The sequence below is a fragment of the Poecilia reticulata genome, linkage group LG15, assembly GCF_000633615.1.
Source record: "Poecilia reticulata strain Guanapo linkage group LG15, Guppy_female_1.0+MT, whole genome shotgun sequence".
NCBI lineage: Eukaryota > Metazoa > Chordata > Actinopteri > Cyprinodontiformes > Poeciliidae > Poecilia > Poecilia reticulata.
Window position 1 is genome coordinate 7,119,961 of NC_024345.1, and position 27,839 is coordinate 7,147,799.

The window sequence follows — 27,839 nt, forward strand, 5'->3', positions numbered from 1 at the left end:
ATTGCATATTGATCTGTTCAGCTAATGTAAAGCTGTAACAGACAGGCTTCAGGATGTAGAAGTTGTATCGGTACTGCCATTATGCTGTACTTGGCTAAAAGGTTTTCATAATGGATGTTTATTATTGACTTTATTTTTTTCATTCACTAAACACAAAGAAAGCAAAGGAATAATACTTAAACCAGCAGACACTTTGTTCTTATTGATCCAACGGTTGAGCTGCAAATGCGGTCGTGCACAAGCTTTGATCCAAGCAAGGCTTTCCGTTTCAGATTTTGGAAATCTGTGAATTTTAGTTCCACAAACACAATCAGGATACCTGACATCGCCTGTACAGATACCCCACTGATGGAAAACCATTTTTTTTTGAGTCCTGACGCAAAAACTTTCTGTCGGTCTGGTAGTCCACAATGTACATTAGCATGAGTTTGTGAGCCGTTAACCCACGTGATAGCTGCGCTGTGACGTAAAATGGGCATTAGCCAATGAAAGGCGGACCCTGTGGTAAGGTCCATGATGTTGCTTTGTAATCCCCTCTGATTCTATTGGCGATTGGATGTGTCAATCACCTAAATCAAGCGTTGGGCTGCAGATAATCTGCTCTGTAGGTTTGGTTTTTCGACTCGGTGCTTAATGCTTTTATAACCAGAGCGCCCAGCACAGTAATTTTTAGTAGCACTTCACTCTTGTATTGTTTCAAAAACCATTGTTATTAATTGCAAATAATATTTATAGGAAGATATAAGTTGGCCAGGAAAAAATAAAATTAAAAAGGGAGAGAAATTTGTAATTGCACACATGGTGCCAAAATGTCCAAAAATGGCCCATTTGTAATGTTCGCCTGGAATTTTATTAACTAATACCTGTCCAAAATGTCTACGCTTCATTTTTTTGGCATTAAATTTGGTACAGTAAGTGATCAGAACCTGTATTGTGGATTGCTACAGGTTTTGGGTTTCAACTGCATGCTTTTAAGGAAAAGCCACATTACATAATGTATTCCAGGGGTCACCAACTCCAGTCCTCGAGGACCACCGTCCTGCAACTTTTAGATGCGTCTCTGCTCAAACACACCTGGATCAAATAAACTGCTCATTTCCAGCCTATTGCAGAGAGGAATGAATGCTGGTGAGGAAATTCAGACATTTTGGAGAAGAGGTGAATCTAAAAGTTGCAGGATGGTAGCCCTTGAGGACTGGAGTTGGTGAGCCCTGATGTATTCAATTAGAATTTATTATTTTTATTTTTTCACTAAGTGCCATATGTATTTGCTCTTATTCAGTAATACAAATGTTGATTTTTAAACCTCTAGAGTATTCACTGAAATAGTACCTTAATTCTGATACCGGAACCAGTTAAATACACCAAGCAGTTCCTGAGATATGGAATTCATTTTGGGGGAGTCATTTTCTCCAAAGAAATCTCCAAAACAGAGGCTGTTTTCAAGGGGAGAAAGATGTTTAATATAGCTACTAATGTTAGCTATATTAAACAATGCATCAACATGCTAACTTTAGTTTTATTAAAATAAAAAGTGACCATTCTAACCTTAGCTTACAAATTCAGCAAATTGCTCTTGGTTAAAACTGTAACCATGTTAAGTCAGACATTCTGTTAAAGCTATCTGTGTTTTAGATAACATTGTCAGGACATTATAGGTTTCTCAAATGAAACAAAGATGTGACTGGATATTAGCACATGCCTATTTTTAAATGACTTGGATTGGTCCAGCAGACAAAATAATATTGGTCAGTACAATCCTAGTGAAATTTAATTCTACCATTTTTCTTTCATCAGACTATAACAAATGCATGTATTTTTCATGTCGTCTCATACTCATCTTGAAAATAAACTTTTATCTATCCACCATGTCCTCTCCATCTTTGTCACCACTATTTCTTGTACAGTAGCGCTTATTTAGACTTTCCAACTTAAAATAGACATTGTTTCATTAAGTGGAACTTACGCTTTTCTCCCTGTTTGGTCAGAGTGTTCAGCCATTTCCTTCCTCATTCTCTACTTTTTAATTTCATAGACTTTCCAAAGTAACATCTTTCACTAATCATCTTTCTGGTCTTGTCTGAATCAAATATAGCTAATACTGTTAACCTCATTGAAAGGAAAGTTCTTCCATTACTGACAGTAAATGTTGTCTCTTTATAAGATATCTCTCATGGCTTTTCAAAGTGGTAGTTACCCCTGCTTACTCTTGCTCAAAGTGTAGTTTCATATGATAAAAAGCAAAGCCTCTTTTTCAGCGTTGGCTGCATCTCGTCATGCAGGTGCTTTCAGTCCCACTGAGGTCTCTCTGCAGCAACACCCCATCTAATGGAGGGGAGTAGAATTTGGTTTTCCAGCGCCGGCTGAATGGACGGCTGGATAAATGGATTTGTGAATTACATTTGTTGCATACGTGTCTCTGAGTGAACTGCAACACTTCAACTTTTGCTGCCACTGCTCTCTCACACATGAAGGAATTATTCGTTCACCGCAGCGTTTCGCATGTGAACGCCAGCCTTAGGATGGGAGTGCCGTAAATCAAATTCCATTTGAACGCCTTGCTGTGGCTGTCATCCAAAATAATTTAAATTTCAAAAAGAGGGGTAATTTATGTTTTAAAAACGCTAACATCATCAATTCTCTGATCCAGGAAGTTTTTTACTCCAGCTGCAGACTTGCCGCCTGTATGGGCTCTTTACATGGTGAGCTGCATGGCTGCACCAACACACCAAGCACTTCTTGCTCCATTCAGTTCTGAATGGAACTCATGTCAGGGAAGGCTTTCCTGTTGATCCAAATCTGTTCTGCTCTTTCATGATTGATGTTTTTCACAGTGAACTGAATGTTGTAGCTGTTTTGAATAAGAAAAAGAAAACTTCAGGAATTTTCTAAAATGTTAACACCTCTGCACATTTATTGAGAATAAAAGCAGCAGCAGGGTATAAATGAAGAATGTCGGCGCACTAAAACTACTGTTAGTAGTTTTGGAGTAGAAATCATCAAAACTTATGTCACCTGCAAATAGATACACTTATTTGGCAAGATGTTTATCTACATCTTAAGCTTTGAAAAGATAAAATATAAAAATTCTGCCTCTCTAGAATATAATTTATTTCTTCTACTGATTTTCTCAATCAGTAATTTATAATTCTTTATAACTTTGATTTTAAAGCAATTATAAAGATTTCAATGTGTTAAAAGTCTGAATGCCATAAATATTTTTTTTTCTATACAGCATTTCCAGCCAGAACCTTTGTATTGTTTCTGGTACACCAGTGAATCTGGTTCACAAGCAACATCTGCATGGGGTTGCCACCTTTCATCTTTGCATTGCATTGCATCTTCCCTCTCACGTCCGTATCTTTACAAGAGGTTTTACTTCTAAGGACGGAGAATCGGGATGAGGATGTTTTAAAAAGAGGCGGGTTGATAGCAGCTCACAGCGGCTGTGTAGTGTCCGTCTCTAGGCAACCGTGTCCGTAGCGTTCTGGGGTCCTGTTTAGCTCCCGCAACGAGAACTTAGCTGACTTTAATATTTTGGTCATTATTGTTACACTTAGTATTGATATGTGTGTGATAGGCATGTCTATCGGACATTTATGGAAATACGGAACAACAGCCAAATACGGGACGATTCCATATTTTATGGGACGGGTGGCAACCCTACATCTGCAACAAAAATGATCACTCCCCAAAAAACGATCTGAAGGGATGCTGGAAAACACTACTGTTGTGTTCAGATTGTGCTAAAAGGAGTTAGCCACCATGCCAACATCAGCATCTACAGTCCACAGAACTCTTTGTCTCTTTCTACATTTTTTGAACTGTAATCAGCTGTTCCCAATTGTAAAAACTAGAATTTTGTTACCACGGTTTTGCATCCCAACAAATATTCAAAAGTAAAAAAGAAAGAGCAAAAATCCCTCCAGCTGCAAAGCATCCAAAACCAAAACCATAGTTCAAATATGCAACACCTCTTCCCCTAAAATAAGAACAAATAGAAAAAGAAGAAATCAGAACCAATGACCATTGGTTTGTTTGGATTTTTTAAAAATACAATCAAACTGATTATGATCTATCAGTAATAGTGTAGCTTTTCAAAGCTTAACTTATACAGAATATGTCCCAAATCAAGTCACAAAATGCATTACGGTAAAAAATATCAGATAAAAAAAAGGAACCAAAACAATCATTACAACCATACAAACAACAGGTAAAAAAAAAACTTGTCATGTGTTTGATTGCATTAATGCCTACATCTGCATCAGCTGCATTTTGCTTTTTCGTTTTATTTTTTGCACCTTTCTCAAAGTTGAGAAATTGCATTTTCTCAACTTTGAAAATGCAATTTAATATAACTATCATCCGCTGCAGCTCTGGAAGAAAGTGAAAGTTTTTAAAAATGACCCTTTTCAGAAAACAAACTTTGTACAACCTGCTTTATTTCTTCAATGAATCATTATATGAATCATTAAAACTAAACATCGAACATGAAGGCATAGCCACAGATCTATATTCAGGCATATAGACGTGTATTTAGGGAAAGACTTTCAAGATGAAATTCACGACAGAAGCAAAAATAATAAGCAGTGTTATTAGGTCCTTCCTCTGTCTCGTACTTCTGTCGCTATGGCAACAGTGTTATCTTTGCAGTAATTCATGTAAACTGTGGCAGGTTGTAACGTAGTCCTGTCACCAAAGCTAATAACCAGAACAATGGAGATGATGATGATAACTACCACTCTGTTCTTCTTTAATTTAGCTGAGTAGAAATGACAAGCTAAGTATGGTAAACAGACCTGAAATCACATACAAACAGTTTAGATCAATAAAGCATAAAGCATTCATAACTGTTGGGGAAGAGCAGCTCAGCTGATAATGTGAACATCACTGCCTCCACAGTTAGCTTGATAGACAGAAACTCCCCTATGCTTACAGCTCCTTCTGTAGGGTCACACTGACAGGTTTCCTGCCTGCAGGATGAAATCTGAAACTTTCTCAGTCAGTGAGAGTTTAAAAAATATATCCAATACTATCACAGGAGATGACAAAAAAAAGTCCGTATAATGTGATAATGTGGATGTGATCTCAATAAAACTAGTCACATTTATTGACTGCTGCAGTTCATAGCTGGACTTTTATGTCTTCTGATATTTTGACTGACTGGGTCAAAAAAAATCCTCTCAATCTTTTTGTCTGTTTTTAAAATAACTGAAATATATAGTAATGATATTTAATTTTTAGTAAGTTTAATATTTTACTCTACCTGGATTGAGCCGCTTGTACTGAAGGTTTTACGTACGCCTGTCACGATAACAAATTTTGCTGGATGATTGTCTAAAAAATTATTGTGATAAACGATAATATCGTTTCAAGACCTTTTGACACTGATTTAATGGAAATGACGTAATAATGCATGCGATTTCCTGCCATAGATAGATGCACTTTATTTTCAAAAGAACACATAACTCTGGAACTGATAAACTAAACAAACAAAAATAAAATGTATTCTCAGTCTCCATTAACAAAAAACATACTTGAATAAAAAACAACATAAATCCAAAGTGGAAATAAATACTGCATTCAACCAAAAGAGTGCAGATTATGAAGTCTGTATACTATATTGCCCTTCAGTTATCACTAGATTTAAATAGAGAAGATGGGCACATCCGTCTACCTAATGCAATAGTTTTTTGACCCTATTTTTCTTTACGACAAAATTAGATCGTTGGCCGATCTAAGATTGTCGCTTGTGGTTTCGTAACCGATCATCCTGTAGTGTGTGGTGTGTTACAGTAGATCGTCGTTGCCGCTCCGATCTAAATCAGGGGTTTTCCCCGACTGGGAGCTTAACCCTGAATGTGACAGGTAGCCAATCAGAAAGCGCGGATTCTCCTCCGTGCTTTCTGAAGGGAAATTACGGAGGGGAATCCCAAGCAACACGAAGTTCAGCAGACATTGGAGATGATTTGTGGAAACAACATTAATATTTATTCAACATTTCGTGCAAAGAATATAGAAATGACAAGGAGAGGAGTTGGAGCCAAATTGCTACTGCAGTTGATAAATCCGGTAGGTTTTCAGCTGTTCTTCGTTAATGTGACTAAATAGGTTATAATGATTTTTATTCTGTCAGGACTTTACGCTGACTCTATAGCCACATGCATCACAGGTAGATTCTAGTAAAGCATTGATTAATGCCTGATTTTAAAATTAGTTAACTGGACTTGTAGCCATTATTTTGTGCCCATGTGGCTGGACACCACACGGCACGACGAACCCGATCGAACCATTATACCTAGGATTTCTGTCTGCTAATGTGTCTCTCAGGTTTTGAAAATGGGCCGACAACTCGTATAGTGTGCGCTGACCATTACACTAAGGAAATGAGGAAGGGAGGGTCAGTGAAGACCACCGGAGCTGAGCCTTTTTTCATTCAGTATCATCAACAGAAAGAAAAATAGGCAGGAAGAGACGATAAAGACGATAATTAAAATGAGGTTGATAGTTTAATTTATCGTGCGATTAATTGATCCATCGTTTATCGCGACAGGCCTAGTTTTACGGTTGATTTGAAAGCTGAAGTTGGAGGCTAATTTGTACTATGCTAACACAGTGGAGACCAATTACAAGCACCATTTCAGCCAAAGTTTTGAAATCAGGGAACATTTGAAACAGTTGAAAATGTTTATGGGTGTCCACTGAGTGGGCAGGAGTGTAACTTATATCTGTCAAAATGACAGATGGCCTTCAGACTTCACCATCTCAGTTTTAAAAAACAGTCAAAGATGGAAAATATTCAGTTAACTTCACCCATGATTTTGAAAAAATATGAATCTCCAAAATCTGTCATTGACTGGAGTGCATTAGTACAAGTCTCCTTGTGGATTTCTGAAGATGAGTTTACCTTTTCAGAAAACCATGCCTCCCTCATTGATATCCAGCTTCTTTCCAACTCTAACAGGGATCTCATTTGTTATGGTTTGTCAAGCCTGATGACCCCAAAAAAATACCCTGGACACTTTGAACCTGCTCTGGAGTCCAGGCCCAGGGATATTTGTTTTCCAACCACCACTCATTATTTCGTTATGGTCCTCCTCCAGACATTTCTTCCCCTCATCTTTTTTTCCGTACTTTGAAGGAAAAAACAGCTTGATCTCATTAAAAACACACAGAAAGATTCCATTTACTCTGCTGATATTTATTCACTGCAGTTTACCTTCCTTCTGTTTGCATCTCTTTGCCATAAACAGCCATGAATCTTTTCATGTTTTTCACACTATATTTTATTCGCTTTTGTTCAGATATTAATACCAGTCTGTCTACAGAGGCCTATGGAGTAGGATCCAGCAGCAGCAGAATACAGATGAGCCAAAGCAGGGATTAGAGGTCAGAAAACAGACAGTACCTACCAATACTTTCTATTTCATTCTTCATGCTGCTTCCCACCAGCGGGGGAGCATGTCTCCTCTGGTCATTTTTTATTTTATTTTTTTTTTAACCTATTTTCTGAACTGGAAGAAATGTAGCCTTTAAACCCGGCTGTTAAAAGCATATTCATCTCCCCTTGTCTTGTGGTGGCCCCATACAACTGTTCCTAAATTTTCATACATGGCATCCTAGTTTCAGATGAATTATTCAGACACATTTTTCTTTAGCCATCTCGACACTTTCATATCACACAGATGTGGGAAAGGAGAAGGAAAAAAAAATCTAAAATGAAAAGTAACAAAGGGGTGGAACCTGAAAGAGGAAAGCTGATTGGTATCGTTCAGATTTCACATTCACTGGCTGAAAAGCAACAAGGCTGAGCGCCCAGAAAGAATGACACAATTCAGGTGTCATTTTGTACCCATGCTGACCTGCACTAGGTGCATAAATGAATCCATTTTCAACAAGAAGGGATGTCTAACACAACATGGTAGAGTGTGATCAGGAGTGGAACTAGCGTTGTCAGGCAGTCAGTAAAAATAGAGATCGGATGATTTATGCAAAAATTTAACAGCATTTGATGAACTTTAGTAGAAATCCCATCATGGTCTGTTATGTTTGTACTATTCCAAAGTCTTGCATGTGTCAAAGAATACACAAAAACATATGAGGTATCCTCAGTCCTTAAGTATGTTTCTTTTTTTATGAATGTGCAACACGCATTGAAAACAGACTTGTGGTTGTCCATTCTCTGATGGACTGTAGAGAGCAGTGTTGGGCACCTATGGCAAACATGCAACAATACACAGTGTGTTTGGAATGAATAAATAGTTATTAGCAACATGGCAAATCCGAGAGCAATGACGACTTTATGGGCAGAATCATGAAGAAGCCTGTGTGTGATTCTCCACTAAGAGGAGCTGTTGCTCATCCGCCATGTTTCTCTGTAGTCACTGAATGTTGAAATGTGCAAATATTTGGACATGGCTTTGAAAATATATAATTTAACAGCATGGTGAATGACAAAGTTACGAGGGAGAAAGAAGAATAAAAGATAAAGAAAATATGAAAAATAAATTTTGGGAATCTGCCTCTACACCTGCAGAAAGAGAGAAAAGACCAAACAAAACAGAACAGAGAAACCATGACAACAAAACAACATATGTTTATGTATTTAGTGACAAGCCCAGCCCAAGTTAGTATGTTTGTGAACACCTTGTCCATACTTGAGTGAACACCTGTGTTGTACTCAGTTATGGTTCATGGTTTGTAATTCCAAGCATCAGACAAACTTATTGTTTCAATTACAAATAGGTTCCAGTCAATAAAAGGGAAAAAGACGTCATTTTGCACGTTTACTAGCTTTCTTTATGTAGTAGACGTGTAGACAGCAGAGTGGTGGCTGCTTCCTGCTGCCTGGCTCCAAGTCAGGTGTGTGGAAAGGCCAACAGGAAGGAGAGGTGTAATGTTATTCTGACACAGTGACTGGGGTCAGTCAAAGACTGCATTAGATGAGATGCATCTGCTCAGCTCTCATGGTCACAGATGAGAAGGGTATTTTATATATATTAGATGAATGGGCCAATAGGTTCGGCTATTGGAGCATGGTGGGGTGTTTAAATCACACACAAAGGCAGTTAAATTAATTTAAAGAACAACTGGCTTTAGCGACATAAACCATATAATTGACAAACAGTTGTACAAGACACACAATTATGAAAATAAAATTACACACAATAAAATACAAGAAATAATAATAATACTTGGCCAAGCGCTAGTTCTCAGTTTTACGAACTGTTGGGTGCAGCCTGGTAATCTGAATTCTAAATAGTAAGAGGCAACAGATTAATCAATTTCAGTTCCAATTAGGTTCAACTCAACACCGTTCACATGAGGAGAATTTCCTACACAGCAGTTTGTTATAAAGTTCCAAATAAAAACTGGTCCAAAATGTAAGGTCAGAAATTACAGGATTAAACAATGAGAATTAAAAATGTCAGTCAGTGGTCTCACTCATAAACAACTGTGTGTGAAGATCTGAGTGATACAGGCCTACCACACCACAGGGTGCAGCAGGACTCCAAATGGAAAAGAAGGAATCCAGTTCTTTCTAAATCCAGGTGGGAAAGCTCGCCATCAAAGTCACAGGAGGAATCCACCTCAGGAACAATCCACCATAGAAAAAAAACCTGACCTGTCAACAGACAGGACCAGCAGAATAATAGAATTTCATTAAGCTGTTCTAGCTTTAATCCTTTAATCAGGTTTCTGTAGACATCATATTTGACATCAATTTGTTATCAAATAATTTGCAATAAAACAATTCTCCTTTACCTCAATGCAGTATTTCACTACATTGTCAATTTACTTTTCTGTAAATTGCTAAAGCATTTTTTCAAACAATATTAAACATTACATTTTACCCAAAATCAGTAAAAGTTTACATTTGAATAATTAAATAGTTCAGATAAACACTATTATTCAACAAAAATGTGATAAACAAAACAAAAACCCAAATGAAAGGCACAGAATATGCTCACCGATCTCAATGCGACACGTTTGGGACAACAACACGTTTGGGACAACAACATGGTGGCTCTCAGTTCGGACCGTGGGGCACTAGATAATGTAACAAGGCATATTTTCCATACTTTAACCTCAATAATATGAGCTTTCATCGTGAACAAAGTAAAAATATACTGCAATTTAGGCTTTACCTTCAGCTGAAGGGAGAACGAGATGAACTTCGAGGAACCAGTAGCAAATAAGAGCTAACGAGGCCAACGAGTTAGCTAACAATGCTCGGCAGAAAAACTGAAGTTCAATCTTTTTTACTCACTTCACAACTTCCAGCTTAGAAGTCGGATGATAAACAGCCATTCTATCTGGGAAAGGGTTTGTTTCGGGTTCGTATCCAGTACTATAACCGTCTTAACACAGACTCTCACGCTGCACAGCTTAACCGTTTCCTCCTCATGGCGGATCTCTCCCGCTCACACACAATGCTACAGACACGGGGAAGAAGGGCGGGACTTGCAGCGGCAGTCTGAATTCTGATTGGTTTAAACACACTGGAAACTAAACTTCCTATTGGCTAGGTCAGTGTTTTTCAACCACTGTTCCGCGGCACACTAGTGTGCCGTGAGTGATCGTCAGGTGTGCCGTGGAAATTATTCAATTTCACTACGGTACCGTATTTTCCGGACTAAAAGCTGCTACTTTTTTCCTTAACTTTGAACCATGCGGATTGTAGCCCGCTGTGGCTTTTCTGTGGATTTTTCTTCAACCACCAGGGGGCTCTCTAGCAGGAAGTGAATCATTAGAAGTCAAAATTGTAAATCAAAGAAGAACGGCTAATTTTCATTTAGAACAASCACATGCTAGCAGCAGGCACGACGGAGAAATGTTTTCAAACTCATATCATGCAGCTTTTAAKTTGAGGGYTGTCGATCTGGCACTACAGGAGGGAAATAGAACCGCTGCATTTAAGCTCGATGTGAACGAAACCATGGTTCGGCTTTGGAGACGGAGGGCTGCGTCCAGCAGATTTATTAGGACGAGGCACTCTGCTGCCCTCTGCTGGGTCCTGATGGAAAACCGAGAGCAGCTTCCAGTTTTCATTTTATTTTATTTTATTAATTGAGGGTGCTAGTATGGTGCGCTCTATAGTCCGAAAAATACGGTAATTGGTTTTAAAAGATTTTTTGAAAATGAACTGTCTGCAAATAATGCCATCTTCGAGTATCTGCTGTAGTAGTAGCAGTGGCGCAATCATGTAATGTTCTTACCACTAGATGGCAGTAGGTATAGCGCATTTTACATTAAAACTAGAATTAGTGATGCATGAATGTTACAGGTAGCGGTGAGAGCACTGAATCTAGAAACACTGTGACGACAGTGATGGAAAAGACAGAGAAGCTCAGCAGTAGTTGGAAAGAACATGAGTCCATTTCCCACAACATGTCTGTGTGAAATGAGCTTCTCAAGCCTGGTTACTATAAAAACTAAAACCAGAGAGAGACAGAGATGTTGAGGAAGAGCTTTGTCTTTCTTCCATTTCTGCCAGGAAATCAACTGTTTTCATCCAAACATGCACAGGTTTCACACCAGGTGGGTAAAATATACAGATTACATTTTGTACATACAACTCTTCATATTGTAACAGTGAATATGAAGTGAAATGTTTCCCAAATATTATTGCTTCTTTCAGAATAAGAATTATTTTCTGTAAATGTCAATATACAGATATTGACATTTTGTACATGCAACTCTTCATATTGTAACAGTGAATATGAAGTGAAATGTTTCCCAAATATTATTGCTTCTTTCAGAATAAGAATTATTTTCTGTATTCTGGCTATAAGAATGCTGGTGGATTAGTTTGTAAAACACTTTGACATTTTATACAACTTCTTTAAATTTAACACCACAGTGTTGTGGCTGTTCAGGTGTATTTTTGAAGTGGACATGTTAAGTGCAATTTGAAATAAGTTTATTTGATTCCTTTCAAGAGACTTTGATAAGAATGACTATATATAGGCGGCTACAGAGTATCTTTATTTCCATTTTTAGTTGGTGGTGTGCCTCGGGATTTTTTCAATTAAAACAGTGTACCTTGACTCAAAAATGGTTGAAAAACACTGGGCTAGGTAGACCAGCTTCCCTAACCTCCATTTCTTAAAGAGGCATCCCCATTTTATGTAGGTTACACAGTGCTGAAGGGCTTGGACTGTTCAAGACAAGGACGAGTTCAGGATTAATATGGAACAGCTATTGGAACAAACCTCAGTACAAAGCTGTACTTTTCCTTGGAAAGGTAACCATACACTTTAAACTTTTCCATGTTTTGATAAGTTACAACTAGAACTTGTTTTATTGGGATTTTATGTGATAGACTGACAAAGGGGTTTATTGGAGTTCATCCCAGTTTTCCATGTCTGGCGCCTCCTCATCCTGACTCTCATACTGACAGGAGGAACCACAGAGCTCTGTTAAGTTAAAGCTCATCTTCTGAAGTTGGGATGTTTTTCCTCCAACAGGTTCCAAAGGAATCACCTCAAACCAGATGTTGGACTGGATTGTATTTCAATGTCATTTGTGAATGTTAGCGTCTCATTTTCAACAGTGGAGTATAAAGGTTGAAAAAGGTTATCATTAAGTCTCAACATCAATATTTCCACTAAATAAGAGGCAAAAAAAAAGAATAATTTGATTGAGGGAAAAGCCTCTCAGACACTGAGCTCAAAGCAAGATGCCAGACAGCACCAAACTATTTTTATTTAATATTAGATAATTAATTTAATTTCACATAATTATTGCGGTATAGAAGCCATTTGTTTGTTAAATAATTAAACATATAACCCGAACAGGTGATCAACTCAAAACCACTCACACCTTTTTATTTTCCGTCTCTCTGTCATTTAAGCACACCCGTTGCCGTGGCAACCACGATTACTTTAAAAACATAACATTTAGTCCGTTACGATATTAGCTTTTTTCAGGCTTGATATTTATTTTGCAATTATTAATAAGCCTCCCTGAACACAGCGGTGGTTGATTAGTTAATGTTAAACTCCTGTTCTGCTCATTATTTTGGTAATGAAACCGACGACACCTGCCGCCTTTTAACACAATTGTCCAACTTTATTTAACTAAAATGTTACTATTTTTTTTAAAGCCAAGTAAGTTAGCACTTATGGCAAGCTAAGTGCGCTAAACGATTTCAAAGTTAGCAGAAGCACAGAAGCACTAAACAAAGAATATGGGAGAAAAACTTCAGGAGATGCTAAAGCCACCAGTGACACCTAGCAATGCCTAGTTACAGTACTTTGAAGGATTGCCATTTTGGCAAACATTTACTTTCATTTAACGCTCATGAGGTTTACGTAATATAATGCTTAATTATAGTGCTTCATTTATATTTAAATTAGTAGTTTAAGTGTTATTCAACAGCAGTTTACCTTCCTTTTAAAAATGTCTCTCAAGATTTTGTCTTTCCATCATTTTTGCTCAGATGCCTGGAATATGTCTTAATTTTTTTTCCTCATTTAACTAAAAACAAATCCTAACACAGACCCAGGATAGGATAATTAGTCTGATCTGTGGGGAAGAAGAATGGGAATTTTGTCCGGCCTGTTGGCATTACTCTTGGGATGAGCTAAGGGATTGAAAACTTACAAATGAGTTTGAAAGGGAATATTAAAATGTCCATTGAAGGTTTAGGAGGTATGCAGGCATCCTAACTAAAATGGTTGTCTGATCTTTCAATTTAACTGAAATGCAAGTATTCCTTCAGTGGCTCCTGGAGGGGAGGGACTGTCTAAAAAAATTTGTATAAAACAGCAACTAATTTCTGATCTAAAAATACAGTGAAATGCAAATCCCACTTTATAATGCGTTGCTTCATTTAATGACAAAAGGCTTGAAACGCTTTTTGCTTTGCTTTACAAGCACCTCGGTGTAATTTCATGACCCACGTGTTTCCCCGACTACTACTTTTGTTTCTTCTTTGTAATTAAGGCCCATGTTTTATAGATGTCACGCTGTTTTGTAATTAGAGTTTCTGCATTATAGATGTCTGCAGAACTACATGAGAAGGCAGACATGTGACGCAAGCCTTGCACTTTTGTTTTTTCACCTCTAAAATGGAGAGTGCGCCCACAGAGCGGCAAGGGCCGAGGTCTGCGCCGCTCCGTCCTGGAGCTATGCATTATTGAGTGTTGTCCTCGGCAGGGGGTTGCAACACACATCCTTACAGCGCCATCTGAGAGGATGGGAGTGAGGCCTTGCCAGGCAGTGGTGCGCGTCTCATCTGATGTACTGCTTCAGCCTTATAAATTAGTCTGACATCAGTGGGATAGAAGGGAGAGGACTACCGCATAGAGACAAAAATGGCCTCACTTAGCAACACACACCCATCCTTCCGTACGTCCGTCTGCCTATACCCAGTTGAAAAGGTGCCTAGTAGGAAAACTGAACTTTTATTACTCATTTGTCTGATTTTACAATAACTGATGACAGTTATGCAACAAGAAGGAATGAATGATGACACTGAATCAAAGGGTGAACCCACAGCAGTTCTGTTACTAATCTCTGGTTCATTTGCCTAGAAGGTCCGGTTTGTTTGGGGAAATGCAAATGTGCAATTGAACTTTGATTTAGACTAAAAAAGTGAACTCTACGTCTGTGTCCGCCTACAAACCTCAGCCTTGGTTTGGTTGAAGTGAACTCCAGAGTAGTTTGAATGGTTTTTATGAATGTCAGGCGGACTAGAGACCTCTCCAAGAGCAGGAAGCGAACTATAGTGCAGGGCATTCTGGGTAAATACATCCAAAGCAAACACGCGAAGCTAGTGCTAGCCGATTAATTAGCTTGTGTTGTTTTACCAAAGATGAACAAAATCCTACAACAGAAACAGAAAATATGACACTCAATTTTTTCCCATTTCATGAAAAAGGAAGTTGCACTCAGTGTCTTGTTCAGAGGTTTTTCATTCGTTTCCTTCAGTAGTTCTTGGAAGAGCGCCACCACAGGCAATGGGGTGAACAGGTTGCTCAAAGGCTTTGGTTCTTTGGTCCCGTCTGGTTCTCTGGCATAGTCCACACATAGCCAGATATCTGGGAAAACTGATAAATGATTTTATTTTGGCCTTCCATTAACACGAAAACTCATCATATCATTTAAGAACTATTTATAAAAACTCTGACCAAAGTGTAGATTTGAGAAAACTCTGTATTTGTGTTTGATTGTGCACATGGAAAAGCAGAGATATGGGGTACCGCATAGCACGATCTGCAACAAATAATGCGCCAACATATCCACACATTGGCTTTGTGGATATATTCTCAATTCCCAGTCGATGTCATCTTGAGTTTAATCTTTACACAAATTAACCTGGTGCCATGCCTCATTTCTAACTGGAAGTCATGGTTGTTTAGAAGCAATCTGATTGGCTGATTGGTTTTAGCTGTGTGCTACACAGACCTCTAGGGTTTAGGCCTGTTTAAAACAACGCTCAGAGGCATATTTGAACAACATGGCAGAGATCTTCGGTTTTATAAAGACCAAGCTACTGATAATTTTACTTCAGTTACAAACCAACATGGAATGAACTCACAGACTTGCACACAACCACAGTGGCTTCTTTGCATGTTGTTAATCCTAATCATCTTGACCCAAATAGAAGCAAGCATGGATTAAATGCACCTGCTAAACAGATGAAAGCGAAACAGATATGACTGCGGCGCTTAGGAAAGATGAGACAGTGGCCAAACGGCCCTCATTATATGTGCCTGCTGACATTATGGCCAGTATGGAGTGGCTCTTTTGCTTCAGTAATGCTGATCAATATCGCTCTCTTCTAAATGCAACAATTACACCTGAGCTTTAAAAAAAGCCTATGTAGCTTTTCTACAGCAAGGAGGGGAAAAACATAAATCAATGCCTGAAGCTGATGGTTGGGGGGAGAGGGGGGGCGAAGGGGAGGGTCCAGTTTGCCATGGAGTCTGGTTTCATGTGCTGACGATCGGCGTTTCCCTTCAGCCCTTTGTTTTGCATAGAGCTGAACGGAGGGGCCTTCCTTCATTCAATGAAGCTGCTTTGTACTCCAGCATTTTCTGTCTGTTGCACCACTGGCCTAATTTCAAGCGACTGCCCATTGATTTGTGTTTACCATGTTAATAAGATGCTAGGCTCTTTAGGCTAGAAAACCAGTAAATACTTTTACTTGTGTGGCCGTTAGATAAATACTGTTGGGGGAAAAAAAAGCTCTAAGCACTGACTGATGGGATATTGGAAAAAAATAAAAAACAGAAGAGAAATTTCACTTCCAAACCTCAATCAGTTTGATAAGCAAATTGATTGAGTGACAGGCAGGCTTATGACAGGGTGGCCCACAAAAAAGTAGCCCGCGTTACTATAGTATTACTGGCGGCCTTCCATAAAGAAAGAAAACTTGAAATGCCAAAATCTTTAGTCACTCTTTACAGAAAGTGCTGGAAATGATCCCCTTGTGCGTCGATGCAGTTTTGGGCGCGGCTTAACATACGCAACTCTGGGGCATCAATGCTCTGAATTGCATTAAGAATATTGTCTTTCAACTGCTGTAAAGTTCTTGGGTTATTAGCGTATACTTTTCCCTTCAAATTGCTACACAGATAAAAGTCACAAGTTGTTAAGCCCAGCGATTTTGGTGGCCACTCTGGCAGGAAGGCCGGCTACTTTTTCGTGGGCCACCCTATGCAAGGAATTCTTGCATTTCTTGACAAATACATTTCTTGTATTTGTCAAAAAGTGTATATATTCTTGTTTTTCCTTCTACATACGTTTTTATTTTAAAATGTGTATAATTTCATTTACTTTTTCTTTATACATGCTTTTATTTTAAATTATGACAGTTTTGATTCTCCATCGAAAACTAGTTATGTAGGAGAAAAAAAATGTATTTCACACCCGTTTGAAAGGCTAAAAAACAAACATGAAAATGAAGGATATTATTTTTATAATTTCAGTATGTTTTAGTTAATCTGATAAACTAGTGATATAGTTCCAGTTAGTTATAGTTTTCCCTCATTATTACAGTTTTTTATTGATTTCAGTTAACAAAAATGTTTTACTAATTTCCATTTTGGGCTTTTTGTTGTTTTTAGTTAACTGCAACAATCTTGACGACAAGGATAAAAAAGAAAACCCAGATGTACTGGCATCTCTCCAGAAGCCTGAACAAACACAGGGTAGAAAGTAAGCGAGGACGATGCGGCGAAGCGGCAGAGGGAGAAGTCGGGCTCAGAGTCTATTTCACATCACACTGCTGTCAGAGCAAAAGCCTAATGGAACATCCCCACTCTGGACTGGAAGGGTCTGAGCAGATCTGACAGCCTGGAAGAGCTGCACCTTGTCTGCAAACTCAAACACACTCCCTAGCTTGTCTCCCGTTTTACTGCATACACAGGTAAAAACGAAAACCCAGCTGGACTGCGAGCGTCGGGTAAGTCCAACAAGCTCTGGACTTAGTGTTTTATTAGGGGCATGCCATAGCAATGCATAAGGAGAGCAGTACTGACTTGCGAAGCAAGTCAGTACTGCCTCCATGCATTGCATGGCAGGCACCTATTGTTCTACACCCAATAGAACGCCTCTTTATTATTTATTATTCTTCCATCACCGTTAATGCGGCTCGTACCGCTGCGTGCCCACCCACAAAAGTGGTATCAAATCGTGCGGCTCGAGGCCGGCATTATTGCTATTATTTTTATTGGGGATCGGAGTTAAAATGATTACATAAATTAATAAAAACGAAAAAATTTGAGATTTTGTGTCTCACAGAATCAGTAATCTTTCTCTATGAAACACACACACAGGACTGTTTATGGCTGACTCAAAAACCCTTTTTAAATCCCCCTCACAGGCATAAATATCGCCCTATTGGTCTGAAAGTTGGTCATAACATAGATACACATGCATGCTCATGTACAATGTTTACAAAAATTTGCTAGGGCTTATGCTTTTTGTCAGGGTCCTTCAGACTGACGCCTGGTGTCTCCCAAGTATAGAAACTGTGTCTGAAGAGGATTTTCCCGCTCTTTGGCTCTCACAGCTGCAGGGGATTAATTACCATAGCAACAGAACAGCGTCTGGAACTGCAGCTCCCCAGGACTGCACTGTAGGGTTTACTGGTATTTACAACTTCTTGTGTTTTCAGCATTATACTACTGATTCAAGACTATAACCATTACACATATGTCCCCCCATGTTAAAATCTGACATAAATAAGAATAAATAGTTGATTAAAAGTCTATGGACAGAAAATAACGTCGCTGCTCCTTTAAGGAACCAGCGGCACAGACGCAGCGCCTGCGATGCTACAGATCACAAACCTGACAGAGAGAGCAGAAGAGGATTCGTAGGAAAAGAGCGGTGATGCTCAGCAAGGCAGGTCATTAGCATTTGTACAAAAGTTAGCATTTCACTGTCTATGACTAGTGCACTAGCACTTTTACCTAAAGTTAGCTTTTACCTAATTTTCTCATTAATTAGACATGTTTAGTATACTGAATACAGTAGTAAAATTAAAACAACATGGTCGTGTTGCTCCACATGCTACTGCCAGCATATTGGCTAATTTTAGCTTATGCATCAATTCTAACATAATGAATGGTACAACTACAGTTTATTAAACATGCTTCTGCCTCTCCACAGGTTATTGACTACGTTGCAGCTTTCTTTAGCATTAATGCTAATTTTTAACATCATAGCGCTGCGTCAAAGCCGACGGGCACACTTTGGCATGCCCCTTTAAAATTTCTGCAGGAATTTTCTAGTTTTTATCTGAGATTTCCATTTTGTTTACATTTTTTTCCTTTTTTATTCTTGTGAATTACCAATAGTGCTTAACGTTTTCCTACTGACACTTTGGAGTCGTAATCCGTGTAATGACTGGCGAAGGTTTGGACCGAGTTAATAGAGCCGAGATGCAACCAGATGGCAGAAAGAAATGAGATGTAAAAACATCACAGCAGGTTTGGAAGTCAGCTCTGCTACCAAGTAAACCACTGGTATGGATGACAAAGCAACAAACCCCTTGCAGTGCTTCCAGCTCTCTTCGTTCCCCCTCATCTATTTTTTCATGTTTTGTCATGTAAAAACTGGAAACTTGGATATTGTCTATTCTCCCCTTAGTTCCTGCTAAAACTACAGCTGAAACTCTTTAGGGATTGTTCTTACCAGCTGTGCATGTTTGCATTTTGTCACTTGCTTACAAAATGTCCTCACAGCATGATGCTGCCACCACAGGGATCACCTGCAGTGTTAGTTTTCTTCTAACATAAAGGCATAAAGGTTAGCATTAAACTTTCAGCGGATATTTACCTTATTTTTAGTAAATAAGGTTTTGAATTCAGATGCAAGCCACACTTTTCAGATGTTCTCCCCGCCCCCATTGCAGTTACTGACATTTAGTGTTGTAGCTCAACAATATCCCTAATTGTTCATCGTTGATTGTTTATCAGTAATGCTGATGCGGTGATAACCTTTGTGATGTTAGCATGGTGGTTTATGCTACCATTAATTGCTTCCACTGGGAATTCCAGGTTGGGTCCGTTATGAAACTCCCTAGTAACGGATCTGTGTTCTACAGCGACGGTCCGGGTTTTTTTAACCCATCTTTTCGTTGTCTCCCAAACCTGCATTTTTCTGTTCACCCAACACTGGGAGCTCCCTTTCCACCGTGACCCTCTTCGCTGGCACTCTGTCTCTGCTTTTTACATTCACACCCAAAGTGCACTTAAGCACCGCTCCAAGTGGCTTATTCCAGACATGTTTTTTTTTTTTTAGCTCAGCAATTCAATGAAATAAAAGCAAGGTGGGTCACTAAAATGAAGCGGCATTGAAAGCTGAAGCAAACCTCCAAAACACTGCAACTGGAAGCGAAACAGTTCCAGCTTTCAGTGCAGGTTGGTGGATAATTAGACACAAAATAGGCCAGTGGAATAGTGCTAGAGCTACAGATTTATGTTTCTTTTTTTAATAATAAGACCAGTGAGCCATGTAACGGAAGAAAAAAAACTTTTAATTTGCATGAATGTATCTGTTAAATCAGCATGGGAACACAATTTGTAAAAACTCTGTGCTAATAGAAAAGAAGCACACCTGCGCCTATTAGCTAGCTGGAGGCAAACTTGTTGACATACATGCCCTGTGGTCTGTACACAGAGGCAGCTGAATGCTAATATGCAAAACCACATTGATATTCATGCGCTAATGTTACCTCTGGCCACTGTTTCCAACAGGTCCCAGTTTCACTTCACTATATCATTTTTCCTAATGTTTCAACATTTACTGACAATCTCTTTACACAATAAAGGTTGAGACACAACCCTAATAAATAAAAGAAGCAGTTAAATCAAGTTAATCTGAGGGTCTTTAGTTAATTGCAAATATTTGCATTTTAATCTAAAACAATATACATTTAACAAAATAATCTACAAAATAAGTAGCATTCTGTATTCAAAGCCCTTTATACTGCTGGGTTACTGAATAAACAGACTTCCTCTGTGTGTAGTGTGAACTCTTCAGCTCAGTCAGTCCAACAGCAACACAGCTGAAACCCACTATAGCACACTGCTTTAATGCTTGATGGTAAAAAGTAGAACATTTAAACAATAGCTTTGTATTTTATGAAGCAGGACATCAACTCTTTATGTAAATTTAGTTGGCAGACAGAAGTCATGCAAATGTTGCAAACTGAATGATCAAATCAGTTAAACAGAGAGGAGGTAAGCTAGCATTGCCTTAGCATCTCAGGATATTCCAGTTATTTTTCTGAATAAAATATATGACGATCCTAACCATAATGAATTGTAGCTGTGATCTTATTTGTGTTACTCAAAGTATCCTGCCAAGACACTGTCAGGGTTATTAGATATAACAGATGATAAGATGTGATAAATGTTTTCATATGACCAAAAAGAGAAAATGTTTTTTTTATAGTTCTACAATAATTAAACCTACAGTGTAGAATAATACCTTCTTAAATACTGTTGTATAGATAATTTAATGTTTGCAGGTGCACTGTGGGAATTAGTGACAACCTATTTTTACATTTTACACTTGTTATGTGGCTCCCAGTAGGACACAGAGGAAACAGATGTTCATTCTCATTAAAAATGTCTCAGCCCTCTTGGGTAGAACAGATTTAGTCACGAGTCCCTCATTCGGAACAGCAGCTTATCATTACAGTCCGACTTGTTAACATGAAATGGAGTCTTGACAAAAGTTCAGTCTGGAAGACTCTAGTCGCACCTGCCTCATCAATCAGCGCCTCCCTCTCTGCAACCTGGACCTATCAGCGCCAGTCCAAGCCTCGCTCCAGCCAATCATCGTTTGGGCTCCAGTTSAAAAGGACCTTCACCCATGGCCTCCTCTGCTCACCAGCTGCGATCGACCCACCTCCGCCCCATCTCCACCTTCTGCTCCTGGCTCTCAGGCCTCATCCTCCTCYGACCGTCGCCACCAGTACAGGCCCCGGGGGGTCTACATTCCTATGCTGCATCAGGAATGTTCATCAAGCTTATCAAAGTCCAGCTCGACGTCCCTGGCCAGGGCCTGAACGCCAAAGACTTTGTTTATTTCATGTTCATTTTGTCATTAAACTCTTTTAATCGCTTTCTTTCTCCGTTTGAGTCTATCCAGATTGAAGTTGTCTTTGTTCCCGTGGAGCTGGCACTTATTTTCTGCAAAATTTGATTCAATAAATGTTCACAATGTCCTTGGATTCATGTGTTGTTTCTGACGTGTTTATTGGACTTTGTGGAGCTACATGAAGTAAAGAGGACATGACACCCCTGGTTGGTAGATTTTACTTGGTGTCAGATTAAAACAATACAAAACAACTGGAAGGGTCTGACTCAACCAGCAGGTCTAACCGCAGGCCAAAATTGACTTTCAAATTATTCAGTCCATCACATTTAATAAATAATTAACAGTTATTTACTGGTAAAGATGAGGCAACACTTCAATCTGTACTACAGGAAGCTATGCCTGTTAAAGAGGTTACAGAGACTGTGCGCACAATGTGACCCATTTAAAAAAATATCAATTATTCATTATTTTGAGGCAAAGTTTAAAACAGGCTTCTTTCTATGAACTTATTTTATCTATAAATGTGAAATGTTTACATCTGGATTCTCTTCTACAGTCAAAACCAAATATTTACATACACTTTTTGAAAAGACATTTTTGTCAGCGTCTTGCATTACTGTGAAGTATTTCACAGAATTTGTTTTTATTATTTTTTTTTTTTATAGAGATTTCTATTTCCTTTCTTTGAATTGGCCCATTCCTCCCAACAAAATGAGTGTAACTGAGTCAGGTTTGTCACACACACTTTTTCAGTTTTTTAAGTTACACTTACCAATGATAGACTCAGAAAAGCTAGCTAGCTCGTACGGCTTCATTAGCAGCTAGTTAGCGATAGCCTCAAGCACATCGAGTCAGAATGAAATGAAGTTGTCTGCATGCTACTCAGACTTTTGCCTGACAGAAAAGTCCCATGGGAAAAATAAACTACACAGAATATACCAGATTAAATAGTCCTGCCACGACAAAATTTAAGACCTGTGATTAACATATTTAAAGACTTACATAGTATTTAAAGGACATATTAAGGCCTTCATTTTAGATACATGAATTTAAGACTGGGATGGGCAGGCTCCCTGATTTAACAAAAAATGACATAACTCCCTAACATTATTAGCAAATTCTAAAATTGTTTAGACATTTTAGTGTGTTAACCTCTGAATTTAAATAGGGAGAAAAAAATTCTCCCTCCATAATTTGAGTTTAGAAAATGAAAATTATTTGACTAATTGTAGCTAACTTTATAGAGGAATTTAAATATATAAATATATTGTTTCCACTGTAATTTGCCACAAATGTTGTTGACTAAATGTTGTGGTAATCTCAGCATGTTTCAGTATCCTCTGCTTTAACTCACTTTTCTGTTTCTTTGTTCTCCACGTTTCAGAGCTGAAAAGGCATATGTGAACAGCATGTATTGTCATAATTAAATTAATGTAAGCCCATTAATGCTGCAGCGATCATTTTAATTTGTCAGACAGAGCTGCAATTAATGCTGATACTTGCAACAACTCTGGATTAGTTGTCCAGGTCTTCTCACTGAGATAAGGACAAATGAATTTTATTTTTTTTTGTCTGATGTAGCTCAGAAGTGCTACAACAACCTGCCTACCACAGCTTCATGAGGTCACACTCACTCTCAGCTGAAAAGTGACTTGCTGGTTCTTTAAATCAAAAGCAGGAATGGCTCACGCTGCATTTCAAGTGCTAGAACAATGAAAATTAAAAATGTAACATGCCACTTTGATTTTCTGCAAAGTGAATCCACTCCGAGATATAATTACTGACAGAATAAATACGAGTGGGCGTAAAAGACTGAGGGTAAAAAAAGAAAACAATAATCTACTTCTACCCATAAACCCTGCCGCGGCGCCCGTGGACTCATGTCATAATTATATGAGATGTTCTTATGTTGAACATCTTCAATATAAGACGAAGATCATCCTATCCTTCCTATCCCACATTGAGCATAAGATGAAGAAAATCCCAAAATGTTCAACACAAGATGTTCAAGAAAATCTTCATAGCATGAAGGTGTTCTTCGCCACATGAAGACTCTCCTAGGTTGAACATCTTCAGTATAAGAATTTGTTCAACATAAGCAGCTCAACTTCTTATACTGAAAATCCCATGTAGGTCAGTATGTGCAAACGTACAACGCTATGTTGTACGGTATTTTTTCTACAGGTAAACAAGGTAATGGGTCACTTTTGACCCACAAGACAACACAAGGGTTAAAACAGATCCTCTGATCCACATCTTTCTTTTTCCAAAAAAATAAAATCACTCTGCCTACAATGACAAAATATAAGTTGTAGTGTGCCAGCATTAAGAGGAAAGCACTCCCTGCTCTGAGAGTAGTCACTAAGCCTTGGTTACAGTTACAATCAGTCTAATCCTGCAGGCAATTTGTCTGTTCATGCGAACACTTTGGAGAAATATAGCGATGATTAATTTCAACCCTCAGCCAGGACTCCGTTTTAGTGCCATTAAGGATGACTCATCGCACTTTGATGATATTCTTTGAGAGCACAACGCTGGATCTAGCTAATATATGTAGTCAAACAGCCAGAGTAGCTAAAACACTAAATGTACTCTGCACTTCTTTTGACTCTTTAAAGTTTTTTTTTTAATTTATTTTCTGTATTTTTGACCACTATAATCAGATTTTTTTCAAAAGTGATAGTTTAACTTATGATTCAGTCGCCTGTTGAATGTATTTTACTCATCTGGTGTTGCAGTACAAGCCACCTTTGATTGATATTTAGAGAAAAATATAATATAGGAGAAAAATAAATAAGGACATAGTGGCACTAGAAAATAAACTGTTTTTCTGCTTCAAACAGGTTTAGTAATATTCCAGGCCTCACGCGCCGTTGACTGTTCGACCAAACAATTATTGGCATAAAGCTGCCATTAGATGTGAACCAGAAAACGCAGTCTCATCTCCATAAAATTCATTCATTCTGGATGCAGCCACAGTTCCTCCATCAGTTCTCCCTGAGTGCGCAGCTAAATTTGCTCCTGCAGGTTCACGCCGTGGTCTGCACGTCGGCGCCGGCTTCTAAACAACCGTCTCCTTCCAGATGGTCCGCTCACATAAACCCTGCTCTTCGGTTTACAGGCTGCAGCTGCAGGATGAGCCGTCTACAAAACCCTCTGCCGTCATTATCACTGTGGTTTTTGTTTTTCTGAGCAAACCTTTCAAATTTGTCTTTCCCTGAGGACGAATACATGAAGCAACTGAAAAAAAATAGAGTTAACTTGATACAACCAGAAAAAAACAAAACAAAAAAAACAAACGGAAGAAATCAATGTTATAAATGTTTTGCTACTGAACCCAAACAACTTTCCTCCAGTTAAGATTCCAAGATTACAGGAAAGTTAGAAACTTTTCATGGGAATAAATCTAGAATTTAAAATCCTTAAAGGGTTTAAGTACTATATGCTTTCCAGGCACATAGTGACATTTTATTGCACAATCAAGAAACTATGTTCCCTTCAGTTGTTATAAAATACTAAATATATAAAACATGACTTCAAATAAATTTTACTTCCTTATTTGATGTCTTAACATTGGGACAGCTCCTGTGCTTTATGAAACTCCGCCTTCAGGAAATCATCACAACATGGTTCCTCTATTAACCCATTAACAGAGTTTTCACCAGCGTTGCTCTGAGAAATAGCTCCTATAATGAGCTCAACAGTTCCACCATGTGTTTGCTAATTGCTGCTGGCTAGTCTGAAGGAGCTGAGTGGGAAGTTGTGAGTGAGGAAAGCTCTGTGAGGCTGAAGTTCAGGAACTGCAGCTCTGCACAGTAAAAAAAAAATTATATGTAAAATTTTTAACATCAAAAACTGTTAAATTACGGAAAAAAACCTGTTAAATTATGGAAAAATTTCCGCTGGAAATTCCGTACATTTTCCTGTTTTTTTACGGAAAATTTTTGAACTAAAATACTGTTAAATTACGGGAAACTTCTGACGGAAATTCTGTTAAAAAACTGAAAATATCCAGGCAAAAAGTTACCAGGACGTTTTCTGTTTTTTTTCTTCCAGAATTTCCATCAAAATATTTCACAACATCACAACTGTCCATGAACTTCAAACACGTCCCGGGGGAGGTGGGGACATGGAGTCTGAGTGGACCATGTTCCGTGCCTCCATTGCCAAAGTGGCTTATCGGAGCTGCGGCCGCCAGGATGTTGGTACCTGTCGCGGCGGCAACCCTTGAACCCGTTGGTGGACACCTTCGGTGAGGGATTCTGTCAAGCTGAAGGAGTTCTATCAGGCCTTTTTGGCCTATGGGACTCCAGAAGCAGCTGATGGGTACCGGCGGGCGAAGCGGCATGCAGCTGGGGTGGTTGCGGAAGCAAAAACTCGGGTGTGGGAGGTGTTTGGAGAGGCCATGGAGACAGATTTATGCACGGCTTCTGTTGATTCTGTTGCCGAGGTGGTCAAAAAGCTCCTTGGTGGCAGGGCCCCGGGGGTGGATGAGATCCACCCGGAGTTCCTTAAGGCTCTGGATGTTGTAGGTTTGTGTTGGCTCACACATCTCTGCAATATCGCATGGACATGAGGGGCAGTTCCCCTGGATTGGCAGACTGGGGTGGCGGTCCCCTTGCTCAAAAAGGGGGACCGGAGGGTGTGCTCCAATGACAGGGGGGTCACACTTTTAAGCCTCTCTCGTAAGGTCTATTCGGAGATCCTGTAGAGGAGGGTCCGTCGGATAGTCGAACCTCGGATTCAGGAAGAGCAGTGTGGTTTTCGTCCTGGTCGTAGAACACTGGACCAGCTCTACATCCTCAGCAGGGTTCTGGAGGGTGCATGGGAGTTCGCCCAACCAGTCTACATGTGTTTTGTGGACTTGGAGAAGGCGTTCGACCATGTCCCTTGGGGGGGTCTTGTGGGGGGTACTCCGGGAGTATGGGCTGTCAGGTCCCTGTATGACCGGTGTCAGAGTCTGGTCCGCATTGCCGGCAGTAAATCGAGCTCGTTTCCAGTGAGAGTTGGACTCCGCCAAGGCTGCCCTTTGTCACCGATTCTGTTCATTACTTTCATGGACAGAATTTCTAGGCACAGCCGAGGTGTTGAGGGGATCCGTTTTGGTGGCCTTAGGATCACATCTCTGCTTTTTGCAGATGATGTGGTCCTGTTCCCTCCACCGAAGAACTGCGTACCCTCAAGAAAGGGGAGCGGCTGTCTGCTGTAAAAAAAAATCAATGGGTTCACTGTACAGCTGTGAGTTCATCCACTAATCAGCCGTGACTGATTAGTTTTTCAAGAATAATCTAAAACACGACTTAGTCAGTTAATAAATAGCTTTTTTTCTCATTTTATATTGTTTCTGAACTGTTCGTGCTTTGTAGAGCAGGGTGCAATATGTCGATCGCGGAAGGTTTTGAGTCGATCTCGACATTAGGAGACAAACTGAACGCAGCCAGGACGCCGAGACCAGAACGTCCTCCTCTGACTCCTTATCAAAACGTTCGTAACTTTATTAAAGAACAACAAAAAAATCAACAAAACGTCTTCAAATTAATGACCGAACAACAATAATAATCTCAGTGATAACCAAAATAACGAGCAGAGCAGGAGTTTAAAATTAACTAATCAACCACCACTGTGTTCAGGGGAGCTCTTATTAATAATCGCAAAATAAATATCAAGCCTGCAAACCTAATATCGTAACGGACTGAATGTTATGTTTTTAACATAATCTCGGGTCAGCTTGTGGAGGAGGTTGCCGTAACAACGGCTGTGCTTAAATGACAGAGAGACGGAGAGTAAAAAGGTGCGAGTGGTTTAGAGTTGATCATCTGTTCAGGTTGTTTTACCTTTGGTGTGACTCATCACAGCTGCTGTAATTTCTGAACGTTCAATAAACGACAAACTTGAACTAATTACCTCGTTCTTTGTGACTATACGTCATTTACAACAAACATCAAACACGGTAAATATGTTTAATTATGTATTTAACAATCAAATGGCTTCTACTGCGATAATTATGTGAAATTAAATTAATTGTCTAATATAAAAATATATAGTTTGGTGCTTTGAGTTCAGAGTCTGAGAGGCTTTTCCTTTATATCAAAAACAAAATTTTGCCTCTTATTTAGTGGAAATATTGATGTTGAGACTTAATGATAACCTTTTTCAACCTTTATAGCTCCACTGTTGAAAATGAAGCTCTAACATTCACAAATGACATTGAAATAAAATCCAGTCCAACATCTGGTTTGAGGTGATTCCTTTGGAACCTGTTGGAGGAAAAA

General features: G+C 39.0%; 1 protein-coding gene and 2 long non-coding RNA genes across 4 annotated transcripts in view; 1 reads left to right on the forward strand and 2 right to left on the reverse strand.

Annotated features, from left to right (window-relative positions):
• nrg3a (neuregulin 3a) overlaps window positions 1-27,839 on the reverse strand; it is a 557,399-nt gene that overhangs the window by 288,637 nt on the left and 240,923 nt on the right. The gene's annotated exons all lie outside the window — the stretch shown is intronic.
• On the reverse strand, window positions 8,864-10,509 carry LOC108166958 (uncharacterized). The gene is made up of 3 exons (XR_001777351.1): window positions 10,149-10,509; window positions 9,972-10,050; window positions 8,864-9,625 (listed from the first exon to the last, which is right to left on the reverse strand). It is a non-coding gene; the product is annotated as an uncharacterized LOC108166958 (long non-coding RNA).
• Window positions 12,210-19,086, forward strand: LOC103476568 (uncharacterized). The gene is made up of 3 exons (XR_535495.2): window positions 12,210-12,247; window positions 17,079-17,416; window positions 18,816-19,086. It is a non-coding gene; the product is annotated as an uncharacterized LOC103476568 (long non-coding RNA).